Source organism: Hyla sarda, chromosome 2 (assembly GCF_029499605.1).
Source record: "Hyla sarda isolate aHylSar1 chromosome 2, aHylSar1.hap1, whole genome shotgun sequence".
Taxonomy (NCBI): Eukaryota; Metazoa; Chordata; class Amphibia; order Anura; family Hylidae; genus Hyla; species Hyla sarda.
The window spans coordinates 44,684,462-44,704,766 of record NC_079190.1 but is presented as its reverse complement, the minus strand read 5'-3'; the positions used below and the strand labels follow the sequence as shown (position 1 = coordinate 44,704,766).

At 48.8% G+C, this 20,305-nt stretch overlaps 1 long non-coding RNA gene across 1 annotated transcript; it reads left to right on the top strand.

Annotated features, from left to right (window-relative positions):
* Positions 1-5,871: 5,871 nt before the first annotated feature.
* On the top strand, positions 5,872-6,275 carry LOC130358428 (uncharacterized). Its single transcript, XR_008889519.1, has 2 exons — positions 5,872-5,935; positions 6,021-6,275. It is a non-coding gene; the product is annotated as an uncharacterized LOC130358428 (long non-coding RNA).
* Positions 6,276-20,305: the final 14,030 nt, after the last annotated feature.

Below are 20,305 nucleotides of genomic sequence, written 5' to 3'. Positions count from 1 at the left end.
CAATCAAAACGGTCACGCCACTGCCCATATAAGGGCGCGTCGGCCATTAATTTCTTGGTTCCTGGCTGTTGACGAGAAAGGATCAGCGCTGCTGTCATCAGTGAGTCTAGGCCTTAGCCTTGCGGCGACGGCTGTTTTATTCCAAATTGTGAGTTTATCAATCCCTAAACACTCTGCAAGACCACCGGACCTTATCTATCCCCTAAATCCGGTCGGATCTTCGCAATATACCCTGAATTCAGAGACTATTGTCTAAAGTCAAGGTCCGCAACATCTGTCAGTCATTGAGGTATATGGAGACTGTTTGATTAAGGCTGTTACTACTCTGTGGATGTACCGCAAGCCGTTAAGTAAAGTTTATGCAAGTTCAAATTCAACTACCTTGTGGACCTTCAGTCTTTATTCTTATGCACCTATCGTTACTGGGAAGGGCGGCGATAGGCCGGAGAATCATCTCAGCATACTAGCCCTCAACCTGGCGTCACAAACTACAGGGTTAACATTCACCCCTCATTTACCGAAAAAATACCCCCACTACTAACACCCCCCCCCAAGGGCTACCACAATAACATCTGCCCCTGGGCTATAACATACACCTCACACCTTCACACCCTGTGACACACCCCAATGGCATCTTGTGAGAAAAGAAATGAGTGGGCAGTTGTTACGCCGAGCGCTCCGGGTCCCTGCTCCTCCCCGAAGCGCTCGCGGCGTTTCTCTCCTTGCAGCGCCCCGGTCAGACCCGCTGACCGGGAGCGCTGCACTGACATTGCCGGCGGAGATGCAATTCGCATAGCGGGACGCGCCCGCTCGCGAATCGCATCCCAGGTCACTTAATTGTCCCGGTCCCCGGCTGTCATGCTCTGGCGTGCGCGGCTCCGTTCTCTAGGGCGCGCGCGCGCCAGCGCTCTGAGATTTAAAGGGCCAGTGCACCAATGATGGTGCCTGGTCCAATCACCCTGATTAGCTTGCACCTGTTCCTTGCCTACTTATACCTCACTTCCCCTGCACTCCCTTGCCGGATCTTGTTGCCTTGTGCCTTGAGAAAGCTTTACTGTGTTACCCATACTGTGTTCCAGACCTCCTGCTATTCCACCTTTGACTACGAACCTTGCCGCCTGTCCCGACCTTCTGCTACGTCTGACCTTGCTCTTGTCTACTCCTTTGTACCGCGCTTATCTCAGCAGTCAGAGAGGTTGAGCCATTGCCAGTGGATACCACCTGGTTGCTACCGCCGCTGCAAGACCATCCCGCTTTGCGGCGGGCTCTGGTGAATACCAGTAGCAACTTAGAACCGGTCCACCGACACGGTCCACGCCAATCCCTCTCTGGCACAGAGGATCCACCTCCAGCCTGCCGAATCGTGACAGTAGATCCGGCCATGGATCCCGCTGAGGTTCCCCTGCCAGTTGTCTCTGACCTCACCACGGTGGTCGCCCAGCAATCCCGACAGATCGTTCATCTAAGTCACCAGCTGTCGGAAGTGTCCACCATGGTACAGCAACTTCAGTCGCAGCTACAGCATCTGCAACAGCAGCTACCATCTCCTCCACCAGCTCCTGCACCTCCTCCGCAGCGAGTGGCCGCTCCTAACCTCCGCTTGTCCCTGCCGAACAAATTTGATGGGGACTCTAGACTCTGCCGTGGTTTTCTGTCACAATGTTCCCTACATTTGGAGATGTTGTCGGATCAATTTCCTACAGAACGGTCGAAGGTGGCTTTCGTGGTCAGTCTCCTGTCTGGGAAGGCTTTGTCTTGGGCCACACCGCTCTGTGACTGCGATGACCCTGTCACCGCCTCTGTACACTCCTTCTTCTCTGAGGTTCTCAGTGTCTTCGAGGAACCAGCCCGAGCTTCTTCTGCCGAGACTGCCCTGCTGAACCTGGTCCAGGGTAATTCTTCAGTAGGAGAGTACGCCATCCGATTTCGTACTCTCGCTTCCGAATTATCTTGGAACAACGAGGCTCTCTGCGCGACCTTTAAAAAAGGCCTATCCAGTAACATCAAAGATGTGCTGGCCGCACGAGAGATTCCTGCCAACCTGCATGAACTTATCCATTTGGCCACCCGCATTGACATGCGTTTTTCGGAAAGACACCAGGAACTCCGCCAGGAAAAAGACCTTAATCCCTGGGCACCTCTCTCACGGTATCCCTTGCAATCTACCCCTGTGCCTCCCGCCGAGGAGCCTATGCAAGTAGATCGGTCTCGCCTGACTATTGAAGAGAGGTCTCGCCGTAGGGATAAAAATCTATGTCTGTACTGCGCTAGTACCGAACATTTCTTGGTGAATTGCCCTATTCGTCCCCCACGTCTGGAAAATGCACGCACACAACCTACTCATGTGGGCCTGGCGTCTCTGGGTACGGAGTCTGCTTCTCCATCTCTCTCTGTGCCCGTACGGATTTCTCCTTCTGCCAACTCCTCCTTCTCTGCTGTGGCCGTCTTGGACTCTGGTTCTTCTGGAAATTTTATTCTGGCCTCTTTGCTTGATACGTACTGCATCCCGGTGACCCGTCTCATCAAGCCGCTCTATATTTCTTCGGTCAACGGGGTCAAGCTGCACTGCACTGTGCGTTATCGCACAGTGCCCCTGCTTATGAACATTGGACCGCATCTCGAGGAAATTGATTTTTGGTTTTGCCCGGCTGTACCTCTGAAATCCTCCTCGGTCTGCCATGGCTCCAGCACCATTCTCCCACCCTTGACTGGACCACCGGGGAGATCAAGAATTGGGGTCCTGCTTGCCGCAAGGAGTGCCTCACGTCTGCCCCCAGCCCCGTCTGTCGGTCCTCAGTGTCTCCTCCTGTGCCTGGTCTCCCCAAGGCCTGTCAGGACTGTGCCTTGCCTCCTCATAGTCCCCGTCCTGGTGACACTCTGCTCCGTGCCAAGCCTCACCTTCTGCCCCCCCCCCCCATTCCCACTCCTTCTGACCGGTCTGCCATTCATGAGTGTACCCAGGACTTCACTGTCCCCCAGAAGGAGACTCTACAATCGCTCCCAATGTCCTCGTCCCAGGTGGAGCGATATCCCGACAAAAAGAGGGGGAGACCTAAGGGGGGGGGGGTACTGTTACGCCGAGGGTCCCTGCTCCTCCCCGAAGCGCTCGCGGCGTTTCTCTCCTTGCAGCGCCCCGATCAGACCCGCTGACCGGGAGCGCTGCACTGACATTGCCGGCGGAGATGCGATTCGCATAGCGGGACACGCCCGCTCGCGAATCGCATCCCAGGTCACTTACTTGTCCCGGTCCCCGGCTGTCATGCTCTGGCGCGCGCGGCTCCGCTCTCTAGGGCGCGCGCGCGCCAGCGCTCTGAGATTTAAAGGGCCAGAGCACCAATGATGGTGCCTGGTCCAATTACCCTGATTAGCTTGCACCTGTTCCTTGCCTACTTATACCTCACTTCCCCTGCACTCCCTTGCCGGATCTTGTTGCCTTGTGCCTTGAGAAAGCTTTACTGTGTTACCCATACTGTGTTCCAGACCTCCTGCTATTCCACCTTTGACTACGAACCTTGCCGCCTGTCCCGACCTTCTGCTACGTCTGACCTTGCTCTTGTCTACTCCTTTGTACCGCGCTTATCTCAGCAGTCAGAGAGGTTGAGCCGTTGCCAGTGGATACGACCTGGTTGCTACCACCGCTGCAAGACCATCCCGCTTTGCGGCGGGCTCTGGTGAATACCAGTAGCAACTTAGAACCGGTCCACCGACACGGTCCACGCCAATCCCTCTCTGGCACAGAGGATCCATCTCCAGCCTGCCGAATTGTGACAGCAGTTTTTTGTTGTGTTTTTGCTTTGTGGTGCCTTGGGGGGGGGGGGGGGGTGTATGGCAGTTGGGGTGTTGCTGTGAGGTATATCACGGTTATAATTAACTCTTGTCAGTCGTGACGCCAGGGTGAGGGTTAATACTGTGATGCTTGGCCTATCGCCACCCTTCCCAAAAGCTATAGGGAGATGTAGAATAAATGTAATGTCCACAACCAGAGCTTTGCTGAAAACTTTCAGAAACATCACTGAAGATTTTCTGCAACATGGGATAACAGGAACAGTCTTTATAACAAAGTCTATGTACAGCTTAGCTGAGATTGACGTATGGTTGGGACTTTTGTAAGTTCTTTAGCTTAGTAGGATTTAGTATGCGCAGATTCGCTGGATTTAGGTTTATGTTTAGGTCCAGGGTCCTTGCTAGAAGTAGCGGGAAAGTTTGTAAGAACTCACTGTTTGATTCGAGCCGAGGCCGCCAGGCTTTGGCCCAGTGGTTGCCGATGACAGCTACGCAGAACATTACTCATCAGCAGCCCACGAGGAAAGAGAGTGATTAATGGCCGCAGCTCCCTTATATGGGCAGGGGCTGGCCGTTTTAGGATTGGTCGCCACCATCTGTCAATCAGCTTTACAAGGTATTGTGGGTATCACATGACCCAGAACCTCCAAAGGTCCTCTTACCTACCATAGAGACTAAACTACAGTCACATGACCCGCAGGCCCTGCGACATTATGCAAGGTAAGTACACACTTTCTATACAGTATTTACCTTTATTTGAGCAATATATTAACTATATGAGGGGTGACTAGGGGAAGACTAAAGAAGCAGAATCCCATAGTTACTAGGAACTCTGACTTTGGGGACCCCTAACAAAGGTACGGTGTGCAATACGGTACCGGGACACCACATTTTTTTGCTAAAAAAAACCTCAAACAAAAATTGCGTCTCTTCCTAGGCTTAGACTGGGATTAAAGGAAAAAACGGTCACCCATTCAGTCACACTAAACCCAATACACAGGGTTATAGTGCAGGTGAACATGAGACCGATGCAAGCTCCTTGACCGATATGCGTACCTGTAGTCCGGCGCGGTGTCCCTCTGAAGGTCCGCTTCTTCCTGCGCTGAATTGCACGCTGGAGGCGGCTCGCCGGCTGGATTTTAATGTTCATGGGTGCTGGCCATGTGAGCGCTCAGAAGGCACAAGTGCTCTCGTGACCAACACCCACACTATAACCGGTGTATCAGGTCTAGTGTGGTGAACGAGTGACCGTTTTCCTTCAAACACTACTTATGTGTGGCCTTTTTCAAAGCCCACATTGCTTTTTTTTAACATCTTTTTATTTAATTTATCCCCCCCCTTCTGACAGATGTCTGTCCAGCTGTTGCAAAACTACAACTCCCAGTATACCCTGACAGACGAAGGCCGAAGAGTTGTAGTTTTGCAACTGCTGGACAGCCACAGGGGATCACTGATGCAGTATGTAAATCTCGGCCTATGCTGCCTGATCTTGAACTGGCATCAGGAGCCACAACCACTTTAAATCAATAAGCAGCACTGGCTGCCGGGACGTCTGACGAATAATATCCTTCCGCTCCGTACCACAACGTCAGGGGCATCACTTGTCAGACGTCCCAGCAGCCAGCGCTGCCCATTGGGAGAGATTTATCAAAACCTGTCCAAAGGAGAAGTTGCTGAGTTGTCCATAACAACCAATCAGATCGCTTCTTTAATTTTTTAGAGGCCCTTTCAAAAATGAAATAAGTGATCTGATTGGTTGCTGCGGGCAACTCTGCAACTTTTTCTCTGGACAGGTCTTGATGAATCTCCCCCATTGAGCCTGCCAGAGCCGCAGTGATCTGTGTAAGAAACCTATGGGCCCAGGCTGTTAGGGCCACCAAATGATATTACAAATACTGAGTGTCTGGTTAGGAGAAACAAATATAATGTACCCACAGGGAGTGAGCCATTTTAATAACAATTGCCAAAAATCTCTGAGATAAGTCATGCAGAATATGTTAAAAAGGTTTTTTGATTTTCAGCCAATCAGAAAGCAGCACGACTCAAATAGAACTCCCGTGAGATCACACATGTGATGTCATCACCATTGTCATCAGTGAGGGGCCTAAACTGTAGGAACCTAGGAATACACATTCATACCCGCCTGTGACTGGTAAGTATCACATCTTTTTGACCAGTTCCATGTGCATTTCTATAATAAACATGTAACTAATCTCTCTTTTCTTTTCCTATCTTAGATGCACACCTTCCAGGCTGTGGGGCAGCACATACACGGACACTTTGCCCAAATTCTAGAGGTAACCTCCTTTAGTATGCCCAGAGGAAGGGCAGTACAGTAGCCATGGATTCCCTACAGGTTTCCTCCCCTCTGGAGGTTTTTCCTGTCCTGAGTTAGTTACTGTCCGCTCTTTGTGAGTGATGGAGGTTACATAAAATCCCTACACAAACTTTTCAATAAATAATAAATAAAGTTCCCCTTTGTTTAAACTGTTCTTTGACTTGTTCGACTCATTTATTTTATTTGTGTGTGTGAAAAATAGTGTTAGCAAAATGTGGATGACAGAAGTGTCCAAAACTGCTGCCCGATCTGCGCCATGTGATGAGGTGAGAGGCGGCTGATGCTGGGGGGTACAGTTGTCCAGGCAACCGTAGGGCACCCAGCAAGTTCTGATGTCTTATGCCCAGAAATGGTTGGCTACTCACTGTGTCAGAAGATTCTCATCCTAGATATGAAGACAATCAGGGATCAAAACCTGTGGAGAGGAAACGTTGACCAGTTGCCCATAGCAACCAATCAGATCACTTCTATTTTTCAGAGGTCTTGTTAAGAATGAAAGAAGCGATCTGATTGGTTGCTATGGGCAATTGATCAACTTTTCCCCTTCACGGGTTTTGATAAATCTCCCCAATAATTATTACAACCATGTCACACACTTAGGGTTGCCACCTGGCTGGTATTTTATCAGCACAGCTGGTATTTTAGACACCCTGCCAGTATTTGTAATATAAAAATAGCTCTGATTGGTGAAGATTTCTCCCTCACACAGAGGAGCTCAGCACACTCAGCACAAAGGGAGAAGATTAACCCCTTAAGGACCACGGGCATATGGGTACGACCTTGCTCCCTGGTACTTAAATGGGCACTGTCATGAAGTAAAACAATTGATGTTGTAGTACTTAACCTGTTGGGGACAAAGGGCGTATGCATACGCCCTTGCGTCCTGGTACTTAAGGACGAAGGGCGTATCCATACGCCCGTGGGAATTTCGGTCCCCGCCGCGCGCCGGGCGGGGACCGGGCCGGGATTACTGCTGATATCTATCAGCAGGCACCCCGTGCAAATGCCCAGGGGGTCATTACACCACGGGTCATGTCGGCGATCGGCGCAAATCGCAAGTGAATTCACACTTGCGATTTGCGCCGATTCCGGGTCATTACGGGTCTATGGTGACCCGGTGACCCGGAGTAGAAGGGAGATCGCGGGCTTCTAAGACACCCACGATCCCCCTTAAGAGATAGGAATGAGGTGGCACGGGTGCCACCCCTCCTATCTCTGCTATTGGTGGTCTAGACGCGACCACCAATAGCAAATCTGGGGCGGGGGGGGGGGGGTTACTTTCGTTTTCCCCGTCCTGCCCACCCACAATAGGCGGGGCAGAACAGGGAAAACGAAGAGGAGCGGCGCCGAAGATCACTTACCTGTCCGGAGGCAGCGGAGCGACGGCGATCGGCGGGCGGCGAAGGAGATCTGGGGCGGCGTGCGGCAGAAGAGGACGGCTCCCTGGATGCGACGGAAGCCGGTGAGTAGTTGCCTAGCAACATCTAGAGGGCTACAGTCTGAGACCACTATAGTGGTCTCTAGACTGTAGCCCTCCAGATGTTGCAAAACTATAACTCTCAGCATGCCCAGACAGCTGTTTGCTGTGTGGGCATGCTGGAATTTGTAGTTTTGCAACAGCTGGAGGTCTACAGTTTAGAGACCACTGCACAGTGATCTCTATACTGCCCTCTAGATCTTGCAAAACTACAACTCCTAGCATGCCCACACAGCTGTTTGCTGTCTGGGCATGCTGGGAGTTGTAGTTTTGCAACATCTGGAGGTCCACAGTTTGGAGATCACTGTTCAGTGGTCTCTAAATTGTAGCACTCCAGCTGTTGCAAAACTACAAATTCCAGCATGCCCACACAGAAAACAGCTGTCTCGGCATGCTGGGTGTTGTAGTTGCGTACCTCCAGCTGTTGCATAACTACATCTCCCAGCATGCCCTTCTGTGATCAGTACATGCTGGGAATTGTAGTTTTGCAACAGCTGGAGGCACACTGGTTGGAAAATGCTGAGTTAGGTAACAGAATCTAACTGAAGGTTTTCCAACCAGTGTGACTCCAGCTGTTGCAAAACTACAACTCCCAGCATGTACTGACAGACCGTGCATGCTGGGAGTTGTAGTTTTGCAACAGCTGGAGGCACACTGGTTGGAAAACACTGAGTTAGGTAACAGAACCTAACTGAAGGTTTTCCAACCAGTGTGCCTCCAGCTGTTGCAAAACTACAACTCCCAGCATGCACGGTCTATCAGTACATGCTGCTGGGAGTTGTAGTTTTGAAACAGCTGGAGGTTTGCCCCCCCCCCCAAGTGAACGTACATACAGGGTACATTCACACGGTCGGGTTTACAGCAAGATTTCTGCTTCAAGTATGAGCTGCGGCAAATTTTTCGATTTGCGATTTGCGCCGATTCCGGGTCATTACGGGTCTATGGTGACCCGGTGACCCGGAATAGAAGGGAGATCGCGGGCTTCTAAGACACCCACGATCCCCCTAAAGAGATAGGAATGAGGTGGCACGGGTGCCACCCCTCCTATCTCTGCTATTGGTGGTCTAGACGCGACCACCAATAGCAAATCTGGGGCGGGGGGGGGTTACTTTCGTTTTCCCCGTCCTGCCCACCCACAATAGGCGGGGCAGAACAGGGAAAACGAAGAGGAGCGGCGCCGAAGATCACTTACCTGTCCGGAGGCAGCGGAGCGACGGCGATCGGCGGGCGGCGAAGGAGATCTGGGGCGGCGTGCGGCAGAAGAGGACGGCTCCCTGGATGCGACGGAAGCCGGTGAGTAGTTGCCTAGCAACATCTAGAGGGCTACAGTCTGAGACCACTATAGTGGTCTCTAGACTGTAGCCCTCCAGATGTTGCAAAACTATAACTCTCAGCATGCCCAGACAGCTGTTTGCTGTGTGGGCATGCTGGAATTTGTAGTTTTGCAACAGCTGGAGGTCTACAGTTTAGAGACCACTGCACAGTGATCTCTATACTGCCCTCTAGATCTTGCAAAACTACAACTCCTAGCATGGCCACACAGCTGTTTGCTGTCTGGGCATGCTGGGAGTTGTAGTTTTGCAACATCTGGAGGTCCACAGTTTGGAGATCACTGTTCAGTGGTCTCTAAATTGTAGCACTCCAGCTGTTGCAAAACTACAAATTCCAGCATGCCAACACAGAAAACAGCTGTCTCGGCATGCTGGGTGTTGTAGTTGCGTACCTCCAGCTGTTGCATAACTACATCTCCCAGCATGCCCTTCTGTGATCAGTACATGCTGGGAATTGTAGTTTTGCAACAGCTGGAGGCACACTGGTTGGAAAATGCTGAGTTAGGTAACAGAATCTAACTGAAGGTTTTCCAACCAGTGTGACTCCAGCTGTTGCAAAACTACAACTCCCAGCATGTACTGACAGACCGTGCATGCTGGGAGTTGTAGTTTTGCAACAGCTGGAGGCACACTGGTTGGAAAACACTGAGTTAGGTAACAGAACCTAACTGAAGGTTTTCCAACCAGTGTGCCTCCAGCTGTTGCAAAACTACAACTCCCAGCATGCACGGTCTATCAGTACATGCTGCTGGGAGTTGTAGTTTTGAAACAGCTGGAGGTTTGCCCCCCCCCCCCCCCCCCCCAAGTGAACGTACAGGGTACATTCACACGGTCGGGTTTACAGCAAGATTTCTGCTTCAAGTATGAGCTGCGGCAAATTTTTCGCCGCAGCGTAAATTCCTAGGGGGAAACTCACCGTAACCCGCCAGTGTGAATGTACCCTAAAAACACTACACTACACTAACACATAATAAAGAGTAAAAGACTACATACACACCCCCTTACACTGTCCCCCCCCCCCAATAAAAATGAAAAACGGACAATTCATTTTTATTGGGGGGGGGGGGGGGGGACAGTGTAAGGGGGTGTGTATGTAGTGTTTTACTCTTTATTATTTGTTAGTGTAGTGTAGTGTTTTTAGGGTACATTCAATGTTTCCAAAACGGAGCCTCCAGCTGTTGCAAAACAACAACTCCCAGCATTTCCGGACAGCCACTGCCTGTCCAGGCATGTTGGGAGTTTAGCAACAGCTGGAGGCACCCTGTTTAGGAATCACTGGCGTAGAATACCCCTATGTCCACCTCTATGCAATCCCTAATTTAGTCCTCAAATGCGCATGGCGCTCTCTCACTTCGGAGCCCTGTCGTATTTCAAGGAAACAGTTTAGGGACACATATGGGGTATCGCCGTACTTGGGAGAAATTACACTAAAAATTTTGGGGGGCTTGTTCTCCTTTTACCCCTTATGAAAAGGAAAAGTTAGGGTCTACACCAGCCTGTTAGTGTAAAAAAAATTTTTTTTACACTAACGTGCTGGTGTTGCCCTTTACTTTTTATTTTCACAAGAGGTAAAAGGAAAAAAAGCCCCCCAAAATTTGTAACGCAATTTCTCCTGAGTACGGAAATACCCCACATGTGGCCGTAAAATGTTCTGCGGGCGCCCAACAAGGCTCAGGAGTGAGAGCGCACCATGTACATTTGAGGCCTAAATTGGTGATTTGCACAGGGATGGCTGATTTTACAGCGGTTCTGACATAAACCCAAAAAAATAAATACCTACATGTGATCCCATTTTGGAAACTACACCCCTCACGGAATGTAATAAGGGGTATAGTAAGCATTTACGCCCCACAAGTGTCTGACAGATTTTTGGAACAGTGGTCAGTGAAAATGAAAAATGTAATTTTTTTGTTTGCACAGCCCACTGTTCCAAAGATCTGTCAAACGCCAGTAGGGTGTAAATTCTCACTGTACCCCTTATTACATTCCGTGAGGGGTGTAGTTTCCAAAATGGGGTCACATGTGGGGGGTCCACTGTTCTGGCACCACGGGGGGCTTTGTAAATGCACATGGCCCCCGATTTCCATTCCAAATTATCTCTCTAAAAGCTCAATGGCGCTCCTACTCTTCTGAGGATTGTAGTTCGCTCGCAGAGCACTTGACGTCCAAACATGGGGTATTTCCATACTCAGAAGAAATGGGGTTACAAATTTTGGGGGGCATTTTCTACTATTACCCTTTGTAAAAAAAGTAAAATTTGGGGGAAAAACTGCATTTTAGTGGAAATTTTTTTTTTTCATTTACACATCCGACTTTAACAAAAAGTTGTCAAACACCTGTGGGGTGTTAAGGCTCACCGTACCCCTTGTTACGTTCCTTGAGGGGTGTCGTTTCCATAATAGTGTGCGATGTGGGGGGTTTTGCTGTCCTGGCACCATAGGGGCTTCCTAAATGGGACATGCCCCCCAAAAACCATTTCAGAAAAACTCACTCTCCTAAATCCCATTGTTGCTCCTTCGCTTCTGAGCCCTCTAGTGCACCCGCCGAACACTTGACATACACATATGAGGTATGTGCTTACTCGAGAGAAATTGGGTTACAAATTTTGAGAGGATTTTTTTCCTTTTACCCCTTGTAAAAATTCAAAAACTGGGTCTACAAGAACATGCGAGTGTAAAAAATGAAGATTTAGAATTTTCTCCTTCACTTTGCTGCTATTCCTGTTAAACACCTAAAGGGTTAACACACTTACAGAATGTCATTTTGAATACTTTGAGGGGTGCAGTTTTTATAATGGGGTAATTTATGAGGTATTTCTAACCAGAAGACCCTTCAAATCCACTTCAAACCTGAACTGGTCCCTGAAAAATTCTGATTTTGAAAATTTTGCGAAAAATTGGAAAATTGCTGCTGAACTTTGAAGCCCTCTGATGATTTCCAAAAGTAAAAACTCATCAATTTTATGATTAAAACATAAAGTAGACATATTGCATATGTGAATCAATATATAATTTATTTGGAATATCCATATTCCTTATAAGCAGAGAGCTTCAAAGTTAGAAAAATGCAAAATTTTCAAATTTTTCATGAAATTTTTGAATTTTTCACCAAGAAAGGATGCAAGTATAGACAAAAATTTACCACTAACATAAAGTAGAATATGTCACGAAAAAACAATCTCGGAATCAAATTTATAAGTAAAAGCATCCCAGAGTTATTAATGCTTAAAGTGACAGTGGACAGATTTGCAAAAAATGCTCCCGTCCTTAGGGTCATAATGGGCTCTGTCCCCAAGGGGTTAAGTACTACAACATATCTCTAATATACTTTAATTAAAAAAAGTGATTTTAAACAAGTTTAAAATCACTTTTAAATTCGGCCACTAGGGGTCGCCCTCCTAGTGGCCGAATGCATTCGGCAGTGACGTCACTACTGAATTTCGACTCATTTATGCCTGGCAATGAGTCGAAATTCAGGCACTGCGGTGCTCGCTCCCGCCTGTCAATCAAACAGGCGAGAGCGAGAACGCTAATGGCTGGGGCTGCACGCATTGGCCAGCTCCACTGGCCTCGCGCACGACACCGCCCGCCGCCGTTACCCTGTCCCTGTGCCCACTAGTGTCAAATGGGCCCCCCGCGAGCGCGATCGCTACCATCACCGCTAGCGGGGTCCCTGTGCCCACTAGCGGTGTCACAAGAATGCCGAGCGCGGCTCTGTTCCCCGTCCCTGTCAGCTCTCAGGGTACGGGAACAGATTTAAAAGCCTCACGCGCAGCTAACGTAGTAGTGCGCATGCGCAGTACTACGCAAATAGCGTAGGGCTAACGCCAGGCTCCTAGCGCTTCCTACGTTAGCCCTACGCTATTTGCGTAGTGCTGCGCCTGCGCAGTACTACGTTTGCCGCGTGCGAGGCTTTTAAATCTATTCCCGTACCCTGAGAGGGACCCCGCTAGCGGTGATGGTAGCGATCGCGCTCGCAGGGGCACATTTGACACCGCTAGTGGGCACAGGGACCCCGCTAGCGGTGATGGTAGCGATCGCGCTCGCGCTGGCACATTTGACACCGCTAGTGGGCACAGGGACCCCGCTAGCAGTGATGGTAGCGATTGCGCTCGCGGGAGGCATTCTTGTTACACTATGACATTTGACAATAGGGTGCCTCCAGCTGTTTCACAACTACAATTCTCAGCATGGCCTGACAGCTAATAGCAATCATGGCATGCTGGGAGTTGTAGTTGGGAAACAGCTGGAGGCCCCCTATTAGATAAATAACACTCATGCATAGACGATGTGAGGGCGGAAGCAAGCGCCCAGCAAGGCATCAGTGAGGTCGCGCCTGTTGGGAAGCGCTGCTTTCTGCACTGCTTTATAGAGCAGATTTATAAGCACTAAATCTGCTCTATTAAAGCGATGAAAATTTTTTTTTAACCCAGGTAGGGGGTTAGGGCTAGATTACTACTAGGTAGGGACATATTAGATTATATAGCACTTGGTGGGAGCTACCCTTTAAGGACCGAGGGCATTCCTATACGTCTGTGGGAATTTCCGTTACCTACCCCCCCCCCCCCCCCCCCCGTGTGCCGGGCGAGGACCGGACCGGGATGACTGCTGATATTTATCTGCAGGCATCCCGTGCCAATGCCCAGGGGTGACCTCAGACCACCCCATGTCAGCGATCGCCACAAATCGCCGGTGAATTCACACCGGCGATTTGCGACGATTCCGTGTCACACGGGTCTCCGCTGACTCGGTGACCCGAAAAATAAGGGATAGGAGTTAGGTGGCAGGGGTGCCACCCCTCCTATCCCTGCTATTGGTTAATCAGAAGCGATCGACCAATAGCAGATTGGGGGCGGGGGATTAACCGTCGGTGAACAGCGCCAGAGGTTAATTACCCTTGGCTGCGATCCCCGGCGGCGATGCTCGGCGTCGGCGATGACGTGCGGCAGGCTCCATGGATCCTACGGAAGCCGGCAAATAGTTGCCCAGCAACATCTGGAGAGCTACAGTTTGAGACCACTATACAGTGGTCTCTAAAATGTAGCCCTCCAGATGTTGATAACTACAATTCCCAGCATGCCAAAACAGCTGTTTGCCGTTTTGGCATGCTGGGATTTGTAGTTTCGCAACAGCTAGAGGGCTACAGTTTGGAGATCCCTGCGCAGTGGTCTCTAAACTGTGGCCCTCTAGATCTTGCAAAACTACAACTCCCAGCATGCCCACACAGCAGTTAGCTGTCTGGGCATGCTGGGATTTGTAGTTTTGAAACATCTGGGGGGCCACAGTTTGGAGATTACTGTGCAGTGGTCTCTAAACTCTAGCCCTCCAGATGTTGGAAAACTGCAAATCCCAGCATGCCCAAACAGCAAACAGCTGTCTCGGCATGCAGAGAGTTGTAGTTGCGTACCTCCAGCTGTTGCATAACTACATCTCCCAGCATTCCCTTAGGCGATCAATACATGCTGGTAGTTGTAGTTTTGCAACAGCTGGAGGCACACTTGCTGGAAAATACTGAGTTAGGTAACAGAACCTAACTGAAGGTTTTCCAACCAGTGTGCCTCCAGCTGTTGCAAAAGTACAACTCCCAGCATTCAAAGTCTGCCAGTGCATGCTGGGAGTTGTAGTTTTGCAACAGCTAGACGTCCCCCCCCCCCCCCATATGAATGTACAGGGTACATTCACATGGGCGGATTTACAGTGAGTTTCCTGCTTCAAGTTTGAGCTGTGGCAACTTTTCCGCCACAGCGCAAACTCCTAGCGGGAAACTCACTGTAAACCCCGCCAGTGCGAATGTACCCTAAAAACACTACACTACACTAACACATAATAAAGGGTAAAATACTACATATACACACCCGTTACACTGTCCCCACCAATAAAAATGAAAAACGTATCGTACGGCAGTGTTTCCTAAATGGACCCTCCAGCTGTTGCAAAACAACAACTCCCATCATTTCCGGACAGCCACTAACTGTCCAGGCATGCTAGGAGTTTAGCTGGAGGCACCCTGTTTGGGAATCACTGGCGTAGAATCCCCCTATATTCACCCCTATGCAATCCCTAATTTAGTCCTCAAATGCTCATGGCGCTCTCTCACTTTGAAGCCCTGTCGTATTTCAAGGAAACAGTTTAGGGCCACATATGGGGTATTTCTGTACTCGGGAGAAATTACGTTACAAATTTTGGGGGGCTTTTTCTCCTTTTACCCCTTATGAAAAGGAAAAGTTAATGTCTATACCTGCCTGTTAGTGTAAAAAAAATGTTGCACTAACATACTGGTTTTGCCTCATACTTTTTATTTTCACAAGCAGTAAAAGGAAAAAAAGACCCCAAAAATGTGTAACGCAATTTCTCCTGAGTATGCAAATACCCCATATGTGGGCGTAAAATGCTCTGCGGACGCCCAACAAGGCTCAGGAGTGAGAGAGCGCCATGTACATTTGAGTCCTAAATTGGTTATATTCACAGGGGTGGCTGATTTTACAGCAGTTCTAACATAAACACAATGTAACAAGGAGTATGTAACAAGGGGTATAGTGAGCCTTAACATCCCACAGGTGTTTGACGAATTTTGGTAAAGTTGGATGGGAAGATAACCAAAAAAAATATCATTTTTCACTAAAATGCTGGTGTTACCCTAAATTTTTAACTTTCACAGTGGAAAATAGGAAAAAAGCCCCCCAAAATTTGTAACCCCATTTCTTCTGAGTTAGAGCATAACCCATATGTGGATGTAAAGTGCTCTGCGGGCAAACTACAATGCTCAGAAGAGAAGGAGCACCATTGTTCTTTTGGATAGAAAATTTGTCCGGAATTGAAGGCCACGTGTGTTTACAAAGCCCCCATAGAACAATGGACCCCCCCCCCCACATGTGACACCCTTTTGGAAAATACACCCCTCACAGAATTTAATAAGGGGTGCAGTCAGCATTTACACCCATAGGTGTCTGACAGATTTTTGGAACAGTGGTCCGTGAAAATGAAAAATTTATATTTTCATTTGCACAGCCCACTGTTCCAAAGATCTGTCAAACGCCAGTGGGGTGTAAATGCTCAGTGCACCCCTTATTAAATTCTATGAGGGGTGTAGTTTCCAAAATGGGGTCACATGTGGGGGGCATCCACTGTTCTGGCAACATGGGGGGATTTGTAAACCCACAGGCCCCCCGACTTCCATTCCAAACAAATTCTCTCTCCAAAAGCTCAATGGCGCTCCTCCTCTTCTGAGCATTGTAATTCGCCAGCAGAGGACTTGACATCCACACGTGGGGTATTTCCATACTCAGAAGAAATGGGGTTACAAATTTTGGGGGGCATTTTCTCCTATTACCCCTTGTAAAAATGTAAAATTTGGGGAAAAACCAGCAATTATTTTTTTTCATTTACACTTCCGACTTTAACAAAAAGTCGTCAATGCCATGTGGGGTTTTCTTTGCTGTTCTGGCACCATAGGGGCTTCCTAAATGCGACATGCCCCCCATAAACCATTTCACCAATTTTTTTTTCATTTTAACATCAGACTTTAATGAAAAGTCGTCAAAGACCTGTGGGGTGTTAAGGCTCACTGGACCCCTTGCTACTAGAGATGTCGCGAATTGTTCGCCGGCGAACAGTTCCCGGCGAATTTAGCATGTTTCCGTTCGCATCGCCGGGCGAACATATGTGAAGTTCGGTCCACCCCCTATACTTTAACTTTGCAGTAAACTTTGACCCTGTGAGTCAGAGTCAGCAGACACATTACAGCCAATCAGCAGCAGTCCCTCCCTTCCAGACCCTCCTACCTCTTGCACGGACGCCATTTTACCCTCATTCAGAATGCTGCAGGCTTAGGAAGTGGAGGGTCAGAGAAGCTGCTCCTGCTGTATAGGGAAAGCAATAGCTAGGTTGCTGCTAGGTGGTGTATTCAGGGTCCAGTTTACTTCTAAAGCACTCGTGTAACATCTGCTTTAAGGACAGCACCCAAAAAAGCCCTTTTTAGGGCTGAAAGATATTGGTCCGTGTGTCTTGCAAGCTGGAGGCACCCTGGTTGGAAGGGAACCACTGGTTAAAAGGGGTACTCCAGAATCAAACTAAAGTTCATTCAAGCAACTAACTACTACAGTATTCAAAGGGCTGAAAGATATCAGTCCGTGTGTCTTGCAACAGCTGGAGGCACCCTGGTTGGGGACCACTGCATAAAAGGGAAACTCCACAGGCAAGCTTTATTTCTTTAAAGCAACTAACTACTACAGTATTCAAAGGGCTGAAATATATCAGTCCATGTGTTTTGCAACAGTTGGAGGCACCCTGGTTGGGGACCAGTGCTTAAAAGGGGAACTCCGCTGGCAAGCTTTTTTGCTCATTGTCACATGAGTGCAAATCACATTAGGTGTGAAAGTTGTGCAAATAATAAAAAAAAAAACCTTTTTTGGCTGTTAAATAAAACCAGTCGTCACTGTCAGTTCACATCAAAGTTACCAGTTTTTTTGCCTGCAGGGAAAATTGTGTCACCCTAGTGCAAATCACATTTGGTGTGACACTTGTACAAATTTAACCAAAAAAATTACAGGCAGAGGAAGGCTACCCCGCAGGGGTCGTCGTGGTGCTGGGATTCCCTTTGGCCCTAGAATGGCCAGTGTTCAGAGGCCATGTACCCTGAACCCCCAAAGTTCTGAGGACTTAGTTGACTGGCTATCACAAGACACCCAATCTACTACAGCTTCCGCTCGGAACCTTGATGCACCATCCTTCTCCTCCTCTAGCTTAGCTTCGGGCACCTCTCATGCTACCACTTGCCCGACCTGCCGCCACCACCAACACTAGCACCACAGCAGCTTTACTTGATCCATCAGAGGAGTTATTTACACATCAGTTTGAAGACATGAGTGATGCGCAACCATTATTGCCAGAGGATGTAGTTAACAGGGATATGTCTCAGTCAGGTAGCATTACACACATGGACGTACGGCGTGATGATGATGTTGTACCCGCTGCTGCTTCCTTTCTTGAGGTGTCAGATAGCGGTGAAGGTCTTGATGATGACGATGTGTCCGTGAATGCCACGTTGGTGCCCGCTAGAAGAGAAAAAGAGGGGGAAAGTTCAGATAGGGAGACAGAGAGGAGGAGGAGATGAGTTGGAAGCAGGGGGAGGTCGTCGCAAGGAGCTATTGGCACAGTCAGACAGCATGCATCGGTACGCGGGGTCAGCCAGACGGGATGCCAATCAACGCATGCTGTTGGCACAACCAGAATGCCGTCGTCGCAGAGCTCAGCAGTGTGGCATTTTTTTTGTGTGTCTGCCTCTGACAACAGCGAGGCCATTTGCAACCTGTGCCAGAAGAAACTGAGTCGTGGGAAGTCCAACACCCACCTAGGCACAACTGCTTTGCGAAGGCACATGATGTCACATCACAAAAACCTATGGGATCAACACGTCAGTACAAGCAGCACACAAAGTCAAAGCCGCCATCCTCCTTCTGGTCCAGCATCTTCACCCAGGTCAACCACTGCTGCCCTCCTTGCCCCCTCTCAACCATCCGCCTCTCCGTCTCTCGCCTTGAGCAGTTTCTGCTCATCTGCCCACAGTCAGGTGTCTGTCTCGTGACCAACACCTACACTATAACCGGGTGTATCAGGTTTAGTGTGGTGAACGGGTGACCGTTTTCCTTCAAACACAACTTATGGGTAGCCTTTTTCAAAGCCCACATTGCTTTTTAATTCCCCCCCCCCCCCCTTCCGACAGATGCCTGTCCAGCTGTTGCAAAACTACAACTCCCAGTATACCCTGACAGACGAAGGCCAAAGGCTGTCAGGGCATGCTGGGAGTTGTAGTTTTGCAACTGCTGGACAGCCACAGGGGATCACTGATGCAGTATGTCAATCTCGGCCTATGCTGCCTGATCTTAAACTGGCAGCAGGAGCCACAACCACTTTAACCCCTTAAGGACACATGACGTACTGGAACATCATGTGTCCGCTCCCGATCTATAACACGGGGCCACGGCATGGCCCCGTGTCATAGCGGGTCGGGCCTCTAACAACGGCCGGGACCCGTGGCTAATTGATCGCGGTGCCGCGCTCTATTAACCCTTTAGACGCGGCGTTCAAAGTTGAACGCCGCATCTAAAGTGAAAGTATGCCGGTCAGCTCAGTGGGCTGTTCGGGATAGCCGCGGCGAAATCGCGGCATCCCGAACAGCTTACAGGACAGCAGGAGGATCCCTACCTGCCTCCTCGCTGTCCGATCGCCGAATGACTGCTCAGTGCCTGAGATCCAGGCATGAGCAGTCAAGCGGCAGAATCATCGATCACTGGTTTCCTATGAGAAACCAGTGATCAATGTAAAAGATCGGTCCCTATGGGAGCTATAACACTGCAAAAAAAAGTGAAAAAAAAAAAGTGAATAAAGATCATTTAACCCCTTCCCTATTAAAAGTTTGAATCACCCCACTCTTCCCATAAAAAAAAAACACAGTGTAAATAAAAATAAACATATGTGGTATCGCCGCGTGCGGAAATTTCCGAATTATAAAAATATATTGTTAATTAAACCGCACGGTCAATGGCGTACGCACAAAATCAATCGATCAATAAGTCCCATCAAAGCAAAAATGGCACCGTTAAAAACTTCAGATCACTGCGCAAAAAATGAGCCCTCATACCGCCCCATACGCGGAAAAATAAAAAAGTTATAGGGGTCAGAAATTACAATTTTAAACGTATTAATTTTCCTGCATGAAGTTATTATTTTTGCCAGAAGTACGACAAAATCAAAACTATATAAGTAGGGTATCATTTTAATTGTATGAACCTACAGAATAAAGATAAGGTGTCCTTTTTAACGAAAAATGTACTAAGTAGAAATGGAAGCCCCCAAAAGTTACAAAAGTGCGGGTTTTTTTTTCAATTTTGTCTCACAATGATTTTTTTTCCGTTACGCCATAGACTTTTGGGCAAAATGACTGACGTCATTACAAAGTAGAATTGGTGGCGCAAAAAATAAGCCCTCATATCGATTTTTAGGTGCAAAATTGAAAGAGTTATGGTTTTTAAAAGGCAAGGAGCAAAAAACAAAAATGCAAAAACAGAAAAAACCCCGGTCCTTAAGGGGTTAAATCAATAAGCAGCGCTGGCTGCCGGGACGTCTGACGAATAATATCCTTCCGCTCCATACCACAACGTCAGGTGCATCACTCGTCATACGTCCCAGCAGCCAGCGCTGCCCATTGGGAGAGATTTATCAAAACCTGTCCAGAGGAGAAGTTGCTGAGTTGTCCATAACAACCAATCAGATCGCTTCTTTAATTTTTTAGAGGCCCTTTATAAAATGAAAGAAGTGATCTGATTGGTTGCTGCGGGCAACTCTGCAACTTTTTCTCTGGACAGGTCTCGATGAATCT